Here is a 13,776-nt window from a genome sequence, read left to right as displayed (position 1 = left end):
GTTTAACGTGATACAATATGATTGAAAACGTATAAAAATATTAACAATTTTTAAATATCTTTAAACCTTTTGTTATATTTAAATTTACATAGATTCATAATTATTGCATTGTTTTGACCTGTGTTTTCTGTTTATGTGTTACGAATAGGGATTCCAATCCCGGAATCCCGAACTATTTTCGATACCTATGAATCCCGGGATTGAGTTTTTTATCAATTCTTATGGAAAATAAAATAAAAACTTAAATACAACAGAAAAAAAACTTTTAATAACATACAAATACATTAGAAATAAACTGAGTTTGAATGAAGTTCGATTTATTACCCATGTGTTGCCAATTCATTTTATTTTTTCACATAAATTAATAAAAATGAGAAGGAATGGAAAAAACAATGCTTCCCACTTTTACAAAGTGATTCCACTATGTTTTTTTAATGCATTTGTCATTTTATTATTTTAATTGAACTTGTATTTGTTATTTTTTCATAAACAAATAAAACTGTTTTACTTTCATATTATTATTTATACAAATACAATATTATTTACTCCATTAAACCTATGTATTTCCAAGATTGAACGTACACAATATTAACAATAAGTGTCTTAAATAGTATAAATTATACCAAATTTATTTTTGACCGATTTTATCAATGTTATTTGTATATATAGAAATTTTATATTAATTATTGAAAAAAATGCCAATCCCGGGATCGTCAAATCGTACTCCCAAAATCCCGGGATCAAGATTTTGGATCGGGATTGGATTCACTAGTTACAAAGAACTATATTCGTTGGGCTACTGCCAAAAGTCTCGAAATCATGTTATGGAGTAATTACAATTTGAAGTTAGACATGTCCACTAAAATCAGGCATAGTGCTAATTTATTTGTGCTTTATGTGAATGTTCAATATATCAGATGACCTAACATTCATATGTATAATATATAGACACATAACTCGATGTTAACTCTAAATACCTAAATTATCGACTAACCAACTTTTGGCGGCAACACACGATATTTTAATCAATTAAGAGTATCTTTTTACTTTATAGCTTAAAGCTATTGTGCATCTTATGAGTGGGTATAGTGAGACACAGAAATGTAGGAAAATCATTAATTTATCAAATTGGCAAGGATTTCAATATCTACTTTGGAAATAAATATCAATATAATAATAAATTATATCAGTTATGAAAAAATCTCGATATTTACTATTATTAAATAATAAATATGCATTATAAAATACATGTTAATCTAAGACAGTGGTCGGCAACCTATATAATAATACACTAAAATGCCACATAGTATAATATATATATATTTTTATTTGACACTCCATATGTAACCTTAACCCCGCTACAATAGCATAAAAAGATACTGAGTAAATACAAATACAAATACAAAACTATAATAATTACAAGATAAAAAGAACTTTTTATATACAACGTTTTGAAATTTTCTGTTGAATCATATAAACTTGACTTGACTAGCTTAAACGATCAAAAAATTTGTATTTGATAGAAATACTGAATAAATATACAGAAATGTCATTTTGACACTTCATATTGATTTCCATAGTAACGCGCGTATATATTAATATTAATAATTAAGTTGCTAGGACGCACTTAGCAACCAATAGTAGTTTTACTTTTTACGGATTTCTTCCGAAATAACTTTTCATACAAAACAGAATTAACTGAAAATGAAATCAATTCTACTTAAAGATGGCTAAAAGTATTAAAAAAATGCATTGGTATCGTGTTCTGATATATTCTAAAAGTTTCAAGTGTCTAGCTAGTCGGGAAGTTAAATAAAAATCGATTGCAAGATTTGTACCGGACAAACAACCACCGGACAAATAAGAATACGAGCCCAAAAAACGTTTAAAATAAAATTAAACTTTATGCTAAGATAATCATTTACCGATCGCCATAAATATTTTCTTAGTTTATATGTATATGTTAGCATAATTATGAATTAGTAGTTGTCACATTTTCTATTATGTCACAATTTTTCCTTGTGGCTTTAGAAACAATAATTAATTATCGTTAATTCTACAATATTGGTATATTTATATGCTACTTGATTGAAAATGATTAACTATCGACACATAATACGTGGCATAGGTTGTCCATCACTGGTCTAGGGTTCATAATAAAGAAATTGATAATAAAAATCAGATATAAATAAATGAACAGATTATCAACAAGATGGTATTTATTTATAATACGAATTATTTTGATCAAGATAATGTTCAAAGTAATCTTTGAGTTTATATCTTAGATCTTGATAATCTAATTTTTCTGTTATTTTTGAGAATTTAAAAAAATGATAATATTATTTTTATCACAAAATAGAGATAAATAATAACTTACTTATTATAAAATCGTTTTTATGAATAATAATGATTAAGTAATAGCAAACAAAATATTGTCATGTCAGCCAACTGTAATTTATCAGATCAAGTGACGTTATTGAGAGATAGTAATAAATGGAATTTAAACGGTTTATTATTATTTCGTCATTAACCTGTTAAAACCTTGGATGTGACAAAATATTAAAATAATTATAAGATAAAAAGAACTTTTTATATACAACGTTTTTAAATTTTCTGTTGAATCATATTAACTTGACTTGACTAGCTTAAACGATCAAACAAAAATTGTACTTGATAGAAATAATACTGAAATGTCATTTTGACATTTCATATTGTTTTCCATAGTAACGCACGTATATATTACTAATTTAGTTGCTAGGACCCTAGACCCCTGGCAACCAATAATAGTGGATTGGATTACGAATTTCATCCGAAATAACTTTTAATACAAAACAGAATTAACTGAAAATAAATTCATTTCTACTTAAAGATGGTGATATAAAAAACGATCAAACAAAATTTTACTTGATAGAAATAATACAGAAATGTCATTTTGACATTTCATATTGATTTCCATAGTAACGCACGTATATATTAATACTTTAGTTGGAACCCCTTAGCAACCAACAATAATAACTTTCCATACAAAACAGAATTAACTGAAAATGAATTCAAGTATGTTTAAAGCTGGCTAAAAGTATTAAAAGAATGCATTGGCATCGTGTTCTGATATATTCTAAAAGTTTCAAATGTCTAGCTAGTCAAAAAGTTAGTTAAAAATCGATTGGAAGATTTGTACTGGATAAACAACCAACAGACAAATAAGAATACGAACTAATAAAAATGTTGTAAAAAACACGATAAACACTAAATTACTCTATATGCACAAATATTATTAAAGGTATAATTTCAATTCTAAATAACTTGATATACCTACCTGTATATCTAAAAAAACAGGCTTTGTCCAGATGGCGCGATTTGACTTGCGCGAATTCCAGGTACATGCGACCGTGCACATGTAATTACCGCGTGTCACTTCTCGCGCGCGGTCGAGGTTTATGTGACCTCATTGAGCTGTCCACATGCACTCGCGCCGTATCGCGGCGAGATACGCGTCATCTGGTCAAACTCTTAGTGGGATGTTAGTAATAATTTGTAATAAACAGCTCCTAAGTGATTATTAGAAGTACATTAATATCGTATTAAAATGAAACACGGTTTCTATAATTGATTAAGTATATTTTATTTTGGTGCTATATTTTAACATTGAGAGTTTTAGCACAAATATAAATAAAATTATTTGACAAAATTGTCACATCGGTGGTTTTAACAGCTCAACGATGACTTTTCGAGTATAACTCATTATATATTAGATTACTTGCTATAATATGTACACAGTCTAAATCTCTCTTTATATCGAATGCTGTTGGAGAAATGCGGTTTTCCACACCACACATAGCCGTTCTTGGACCTTGACATTTTTGGAAATAGCATTGAAGCCCTTTGCCGAGATACGTGAAACTGCTTATTCTCTTCGAATGGTCTATATCGTAATAGAAACAATAATATTATAAGTGCTAGATGGAGACATTTTTTTTACGTCATTTCACTACAATATCAGACATTTATTAGATGTAGTTTATCTCAAAGGTATCAAAAAGTATATTTAAAATATAGAGTATCAATGGTATCATGATGTTACTAAACATTTTTAATTATATACTAATCCCGTATACGATCCATGTTGTAAAATTAAAAAAAAATGTATGATTGTTATAAAACATAATTGTTATCTTTAATATTGAAGTAATTGTGATTTTGTTTAAATATATAGAAAAATCATTGACCACATTTTTAAGCTGTCTTGGTATCATGGAAGTATGTACCTACGCTAAACCAAGAGATGTCACGGAGAGTTGAAGCTTTTGAGATGCTGTATAGACGCTTCCTCAAAATTCCTTGGACTGACCGGGTGACAGCTATTGAAGTTTTCAATCGAATAGGAAAATACCGAGAAGTTCTGCGTAGTGTCAAAACCAGGAAACTACAGCACATCGGCCACATTATGAGAGGACAGAAGTACAGCATTACCCAGTCACCAAGAAAAGATCAACAGCAAGCGTAGTAGAGAACGACTTAGTGGCTTAAGAGCCTCCGTGATTGAACTGAACTCCACTGAACTGTTCCGGATAGCAGATGACAGAGCTAAGATCACCCTGATGGTGGCTCACCTCTGCTAGGGGATAGCGCAATAAGAAGAAGAAGGTATGCTGATATGGCAACGTTGTAGCAAAAATACTAGATATACAAGCTGAAAACGCAACATGTAATTTTAAATAGAATAAAAATGCACTTTCGAAAAGTCATTAGGCATTAATTTTACTATTGTTGAGAAAAATTCATAGTTAGTACTTATTAGAATAAGAATAAAAAAAATCACTTTTAAATAAATAATTTTTATTCAATATATAATTTATCAATAAGTACACAAAAAAGGAAAATTATTGAATATACAGAATAACCCCTAATAAACATATATATACGTGAAAATTATAGAAAAAAATGTAAATAGCTAAATGTGATTACACTAATAGTGGCGACGAATGCATTACCAAATTTTCATAAATATTATTTAAGCACATGATTAACACAACTATACTAATATATTAATTGATTAATAATGTCAAGAAATAACCAAAGCACTGGAATATTGCATTTTCGATAAATTTTGTAAATTTTGATATCCATTAAAAACCAACTTAGGGTTTTCAAAGTATTGATGTTACACAGTCATAATATTGTTGGAACGAATAGGAAAATGTATTCTTTCTCTATCTATACGTATAGTATTTAAGCAAAGGCTAACGGCCTATCTGAATAGTCTTGTTTATGATGTTACAACCGAAATAGCTATCGACAAAACCTTTTTTAAAAGACCTGTAGAATTTAATATTATTTTTATTTAGATTTCTTGTGAAATGGAATTCGACCAAGTAAATGCTAACTCAATTAATAAATGTGACTAGTTTTTGTATCGGTAGATTATGTGATATAATTCATCGGCTGCTTGTATTGTGATAGATGTGGAATCAAATCTCATTCAGTAGATTTTTTTCTTCTGAGTATGTTTCATAATGTTTCAAAATATTTACTTAGGTCTTAGAATTCATATATTTTTCGGTACCAAAATTGATCAATTGATTTCACGACACTATCCTGTAGGTATCTAGCAATGACTCGCATGAAAGAACGTGATGCTGGTTGAATTTCTTGCAAGTGGACAAAATAATAAATTTGATATTAATTCGTCTCGCACCTACGGATATCGTCTGCATGCCTGGGAGGAGCATGCACGAGCAACTCGACGATTTAGTGGTGAGTTTGCCAGTTGACCGGTGCCTGGTCTTTTAATTCAATAATCAGCTCAATTTTCGAGCGCTGGCTGCAGCCGCCGCTTTTCGTACCATTATTGTAGTGGAAAACATGAAAGATGAGCGAAAACTGGGATACTATTAAATTAGCTCAGTTCCACAGTACCTACGACAAGTCTGTAGAGGTTTACCTCACTCTACTCTACTCATTATAGATGTAAGGATCTTGTGTTGTAGGTTGTGAAGATATAACGTCTATTAATTTTATGTAGAAGGTTGCTTCGTGAGTGTGATAATATAATGTTCGGGGGCACAATTGAAATGAGATACAGCTTTGATATGGATTGTTTTATATTGTCTTAAAACATTTAAGATTAACACGGCACTAAAATAAGACTGTCACATTGTTTTTATACTTTGTTACTGAAGGGTTACATTATGATTTTGAATTTGATATCGAAAGTTTATGCGGAGTTGCTCGCATTATGACTGTATTGTTGGAGGCCCAAATTGCAACTGAATTGTTGACTCATTTCCACTTAGTATTATTGTCTATATTATACAAATGAACTTAGACAATAATATCTCTGTTGTAGAGTTGGGTAAACCTCTACAAGTCAAGTTATGTTAGCCATTATATTCGTATATTGCTCCTCTTCAGTTCCACAAAATTACAACTCGAAATAATTACTAGTTGTCCTCGTAGGGCCGATGTTTTTGTCACTTTTCTACAAGTCAGTTTAGGTAAGTCAAAACTTTGATCAGCCATTACTCAAAACTACTAATTCCTAGTTATATCATTATGGAACTGAACATCAATTTGATAAAATATGAATAATCATCGAACAGCACCGTCTCAAAAATCAAAAAACAAAAATAAACTCTCTGAGTATTCAAATTTTCTTCGCCCAGTATTAAAATAAAGGATTATAATTCAGAACACTGGTTATGAGAATGAGAGAAAAATATCTTTGAGAACAGTGTCTTGATAAGAATCTTTGTTACTGGTAAAGAAAATTACATTTGGAGGTCGAGATATAATGAGGAACAATCAGGGAACACAAAATTCATGAAAACTGGCTTACCTTACCGAGTGTTGTAGTAGTAATCGTTTTATTACTTTAGGCCATAAAACCGAATAACACAAAGCATCCTCAAATATTGAACGTGCGTTATGTTTGCGGAATACACTATAATGCATATTTTAAGACAGAAATAGCATATTCTTTAATACGTGTTAGTTAGTTTATCCCATATTTTTCCATACTCAAGATCCGTACCCTGTTATACTCGTACCACATCCGGTAGTGTAAGGGAGCAATACTTAGTAAGTGACAATAGTTGTTACAATCACCATTTTTAAAAGGTTCGGTTCCAATGGAAAATATGAATAGAGTTTGGTTCCGGGGTCGGTTTCATCAAATAAAAAATCGAAATCCCAGTTCTAATGTTTCGTTGTGATTTTTAAGACTCTACTTTAATTATCTACCCTAGTTAGCTACTAAACAGTATGGGCGAATAATATTAATTCAATTGCTAGATGAACCGTACAGATAATAATTGTAGATTTTTATTTTACTATTTTTAGTCAGAGTTAAATTGGTTTTTAGGGATATACCTAGCTGATATTTAAAAGAAATCAGTGTGTCTACTTACGTACGCGCGTTAGAAGTTTCTTTGTTCTTCAGAAGTTCTTTGACTAGCTCTTAATTATCTTGTTAATTTACACACTCAAGAAAAAGGACCGTTTATTGGAACGCCGTTGGTTTATTTATATACACTTTAACTTATATTACTAAATTATATAATGGTTTCTCGTTGTTTTCATTTTTAAAGTACCAACTGTCACTCTGACGTTTATTCGTTTGTTTACGTAAGGAATCACAAATGGCCGACAGTAATAAATTCGCTGCCTAGGCAACGGGACAATTCTAAGCTATAATATTATACTTTATAATCGTCACGATTGCAGTATCATACTGTGGCGTAAAGGCAGTGCGTTCGGCTGATAACCGAACAATCGGTGGTTCGAATTCAATCGAATGCGTTTTTTTCGTGTGAAAAAATAAATTATGTGTTACATGCATTGATATACTACTGGATGAATCATATGCTTCTTAAAATGATGCCCGATTTTCAGCGACTCGGCCAGTGTTAAAACTTACCGTTTTAATATCAGCGGACTTAACTCGATATAAGCTCACTTAATATTTGTCTCGAAAACGACCTGGCAATAATTATGAGTAAGCCCGATCTAGCTTGCATCTTACTCTAACTAATAGTCAGCGCATGACGACTTGCTCTGTCCGCTCAGACATGGATTTTTGGTAGCTTGCAAGCTTTGGGTTGCAGACATCCCTAGGGTCACTATTCCAAGAACGCAAATTTAGTTTTACAGCCAGGGCAATACGGGTAAAATTCGGGAATCTATGTTAACGTTCTTAACGCATTATACCTACAAGGAAATATTATAAGACGATATTCGTAATAACTTTTGTGGTACATTTTTAAAATGTCACTTGTATGGGAACTCCTCATCTAATAGTATATCAATGGTTACATGTCACACGCAAAAAATACGCTCTGATCTGATTTCCCAAACGCACCAAAAGAAGTATAACTTAAAAAAATGTCACATAGTTCACATTATGGAAATTTGTCTATACGTGTAAGATCAACGCGACAAAATGAGGATATATTTTATGTCTTCAACAAAACAATAAGCCAAACAGATTGTCTAAGCGTAATCTCAGACAATAATTTTAATACACTTCTTAGAGATTTTAATGTAATGATTCATAATAACTTGCTTGATGTGCGTTCTAAGTATATCATTACATTCGGGTACTCACTAATGACAGTGGATCCGAGAATCTTATACCTGTCATGTCTTACGGATTCTTTCCTTATGATAATGATAATAAATTGAATTTTCCGACTAGTTTTCTTCTGGGTATGCTATCAATGCAATTATTATCCACCCGAAGAGTGATTGCTCTTTTAAAGCATTTCTTTTTACTTCTTCGTGGGTTCATTTACAATCCGTATATACCTACCTAAGTAAAATAAGTAAAAGAGAGATTCAGAAACTTAGAGTAGCACAAAGTTGTATGGAGAGGTGCATACTGGGCATAACGCGAAAGGGCAAAAAGAGGAATGAGTGGATAAGGAAGCAGACAAGGGTTTGCGATGTAATATATGGAGATGGGCTGGACACATAGCTCAAAGGAGAGATAATCATTGGACAAATCTAGTCATCCAGTGGTATCCAAGAAGTACAAAACGTCCGCAAGGTAGACCTAGAGGCCGCTGGATGGATGAAATGATTCTGCGGAAGTACATGGCAACGCAATTCACAGGACCGAGAGAAGTGGAGACAGCTTGAAGAGGCCTTCATTCAGCAGTGGATAGATTCAGGCTGATGATGATGATATACTGGCAAATATTAATTTTCATGCTCCCACCAATACCACTCGTAACTCTACTGTCTTCATGATACCTCGTCGCAGGATGGATGTGATGTTTCATGATGCTGTGTATCGTGCGATTAACTTATTAGATGGCTCCATAAAGGTTGATTTATTTTTTATTAACTATATCATGTTTGTGGACGTGTTAAATAGGTAAAATTTATAATTGTATTTATCATTTTACTATCTACATACTATTTTGTTAAATTGGTTGTTATTTATTTATACTTAAGTCATTTTTGTAATTTGTATTTATTATGGTCTTGGCATCATAGAAGGGTGGAGGTAGGCGGTTAAGATCCGACATAAATAATGCACACTAAACTTTGTCAGTCATACGTATTTATTTTCATTGAAGTAATACTACGCTGCGTCGATAGCGTTTGTTAGTTTTTTTTTTTAAAATTCAATTATAATTCAATCCACAGTAGATAATAGTCAAACAATATGCGTTTACCTATTTATAAAATATTTTTTTTTTCGATTATGGTTTGAATAGGCAGGGCTTAATAAATTTAAAAAAAACTAACCAACACCATTTGTCATATAGACAACACGTATGACTAAAAGAGTGGGCACTATGTCGGTAGCTAGCGGGTCTATACCATAGTATACTTACATAAAAAAAACTAATGTGGTTTGGGTTATCGTATTTTGTCACAAAATCTTGTATACCCGTCTAAATTACGTCGTATTTTTGACTTACCCCACTAAAATAAATTCGTTTAAAATGATTGATTTTAGTAGGTATAATGTTCTCAAGGGGATATTTTATTCTCAGAAATACACTATATTTTTTATATCTTAAAATATTTTGTTGGTTTTGTCACATTTCAAACCCTTCTGGAACCCCTTAGAAATAAATAATCACAACCTCTCTCCCTTTAGGGTGTGACGTCATATATGGAGACCTCTAGGTACTTGTAACGAGTCGTAGTATCACGAGCCAGGGTCGATCCACTGCTGGATGAAAGCCTCCCCTAGCTCTCTCCACTCTTTTAGTTCTTCGCTGCCATTTACATCCATCGAACTTTACGAGTTCGTCTATTCAGCGGAATTTAGAACGTCCCTGTGGACGTTTTGTGTCCCTTGCCACTCGCCGAGCGATATGTCCAGCCCATTTTCATTTCATCTGCTAAGTGACCTCTATCACATCGCGTACTATTTATTATCTGCTTCCTTATCCATTTTTTTTGCGATTTTTCCGCGTTATGCCCGACATGCATCTTGTTATACCTAATACGTTGCACTACTCATAATTTTTGGATTTCTCTTACATTATGAGTCATTGTTTCACACGTTTACGTAAGTGTTGGTAGTACGCGTTAGTTGAACACTTTACGCTTAATACCTAATGGGAGGTCACTAGAAATACTAATCAGGCGCACAAATTCGCTTCATGCCAGTTTGTTTCTGCGAGCAAGCAATCTATATCGGGCACTTATCATATCACTAAGTTACAAACATTAATGAAAATGAAAGTTGCTATTTATTTAAGAGAGTAGAAATGAGACAGTTTGAATAATTCCAAAGCTCTCAAGTGATGAAAGAGAAAAAATAAGTCACGACAATCTGACAATTCATTTAATATGATTTAAGGCGTGAGTCGTGACTCGTGAGTCATATGACTCGGAAGACAGGAAATCCAATTTTGCGTCTCTAAACCAAATTCAGCTTCATTTACGTTTTCCGCCAATTATACCAGGTCTCGTAGGATATGGTATTTTTAGAGTAAACGAAACAATAGCTTGTGAAACAACGAAAAAATGCTAAGAGGCATTAACTTAATTGCGAAGATCTGTTCAGAAATAGATATTTTTTTTAGAAACATCGAAAAATGTTAATATGATATTATCTACTGTATTCCAGTGGCGAAGGTCATTTGTTAGACGAAAAGTAGGTAATAAATTATGCGCTGGTACACGTATACTGTGCTATAAGCTGCGTGAAGTTTGATAGTTTTGACAGAACATTAGACGTAGTTGGAGGGACTTCAAGTATGAGAAAACGATACAATAGGTCTCATGTAAGAGTATCAGTAACAATAATTAAATAATTGATCTGTCAAAATCTGTATTAAATTGTAAAAATTGATCTACGCGCTGCAGGTCTGGCGTTACGGGAGGCGCGAGAGTTGGCGATAGACCGATGGAAGTGGCGCGAACTTGTGAACAGGGTGAAAGAGAAGAAGAAGATTATAATAATAATATAACAATATAATAATATGTCAAATACTTTCAGATAAATGGACGACAGTCAGATTTTATGAAGTTATGAGATATCTAAATATTTTTTATTTTTTGTAGTGAGGCAATAGTTACTTAATACAATTCTGAGTTACTTTTGCATTATTTCAATACACATATATGCATGAAAGAACGAATCAATTATCATTATATATGAAAATTGTATATTAGGTATGTTTAAGTTTTTTGTTCAAATTTTCAACGGCATTTAGGGCGTGGAAGCCTAGTGATATTCTTGATTTAGTCCGTCTATTTGGAGAGAGATTTCCCACTTACTCTCGAACCTATGATCCTGACAAAATCCTAAGAGTTTTTTTTTTTTTTTACAGATTTGTATAATTATTCTCTCTGCAGGCTATATAAAAATTGTAAAATCAAGTCCAAATGAATTGAGTTTGCTGATTGACTCATTTGTTCGTTTAGCCGTCCACGAGACTCTCAGCATTCGGATCCAGAACAGCTTTTAAAATGCGCTTTCTTGCCTTAACCGTCCAAGTCTTGAAGTCATATAGGTACACATACACAATGGAAAGACAAAGAAAACTTGAAAATATTTTTTCTCTTCAAAATTTGTTACAGTTGTTCAGTTTCGTCTCACATCCACCTTTATCAAAGTTAAATATGTTCAACACGAGAAAAACGTTTTCGCTGACCACCTTTGTTTTTAAACACTAGACTGGTTTGGTGCACAGTATTCTTACGATATATTAACATCCATAGAGGATCTTACACAGAGCCGCATTAATACCCTCAGAGGCCCCCACACACTTAAAATTTTGTTTCTCCATTTACATATAATAAAAAAATCTTACTTACATTGAGATAGATAAAGCATATTTTTCTATACATTATTTATTGGTTTATAAATGGACATTTTAATCCCTTGTTTGATTAAGCCAACGACACTATTTGTTTCACAATATTTTCTAAAAAGTATTTCGGCGAAGGTATTGCAAATGCTTTATAGTCTGTCATATATAATTTCCATTTCTATCTTGAGGAAGACGACAAAGATTTTGGAAGTTCCTATTCCTCCTTTTGTACACCCTGGCCCCCACATCCGGAAGCGGACCCCAAGGCTAGGATCTTTGACCCCCTTCTACCTATCGCTAAGGTTAAAGGCAGTGTAACGCTCTACAGTAGCGTTTTCCAAGTGGTGTTCATGGTAAAATTAAGGGTATTTAGTGTAGTTAATACTTGACTTATGGAGTTATGGAGTAATGATAAACAATTAAAAATTTCATCACAAAAATACATTTTTAAAAATATAACCATCATTGAAGAAAAATAGCGCCGCGGGCGATTTTTTTTACTATTAGAGCAAATTTGTGATAAATGTGTTTTATCCGTACCGCTAAAGCCCTGTCAGCCCCCTCCTTGTGGGGCCATGTGTACACCACTTAGATACTACCTGACCTGGCAGGACATCGTTATAAAGTCACAAACCTATTGGATGTCAAGCATTACTTGGTCTTAAAAATTAAATGTACAATATAATTAAAATATAAATTCTATATTTAAATATTTACAAGATAAAAAGAACTTTTTATATACAACGTTATTAAAGTTTCTGTTGAATTATTATGCTCAAACTTGTACTTGATATGAAGTAAATAAAAAACAAACAAACAAGCAAATATAGAATACTGAAATGTCATTTTGACATATCATTTTGATTTCCATAGTAACGCACGTATATATTAATAATTTTGTTGCTAGGACCACCCCCTTAGCAACCAATAATAGTCTTTTACTTTTTACGGATTTTTCTGAAATAACTTTCCATACAAAACAAAATTAACTGAAAATGAATTCAATTCTGCTTAAATATGGCTAAAAGTCGGGAAGTTAGTTAAAAATTGATTGCAAGATTTGTACTGGACAAACAACTACTTGACAAACAAGAATACGAGCTAATAAAAACGTTGTAAAAATTAGACAATTTCTATGGTGCCTCCTTTCTTGTGATGCCCTAAGCAGGGGTTTATTTTGTTTATATGTTAATCCAGCGCTGGTCTTACATGTAAATAAAAATAAACAAAATCTGGTTTTATATTATTATCGTGTCTAGTAGTACAATCTTTTGAATTGCAAAAGAAATACATACGATACAAAGATGTCATGACCTTGATTGAGATGCGATTGATTCTTTGAAAGATATTTAATATGCGAGCATCGGTTATTGTGGTTGAATAATTAATCAATAATGAAGAATGATTATTTGTGTCATTCAAACGATAATAATTTGTTATTAAAACTGTTGGATGTACGATTTCGTTCTTCCCCGGTAAAACTGGATTGCGGATTATT

This window comes from Rhyacophila brunnea, unplaced genomic scaffold (genome assembly GCF_057557595.1).
Source record: "Rhyacophila brunnea isolate RB1 unplaced genomic scaffold, BYU_Rbru_1.0 scaffold_9, whole genome shotgun sequence".
Taxonomy (NCBI): domain Eukaryota; kingdom Metazoa; phylum Arthropoda; class Insecta; order Trichoptera; family Rhyacophilidae; genus Rhyacophila; species Rhyacophila brunnea.
The sequence above is the reverse complement of the archived record's forward strand: the minus strand, read 5'-3'. Positions refer to the sequence as shown.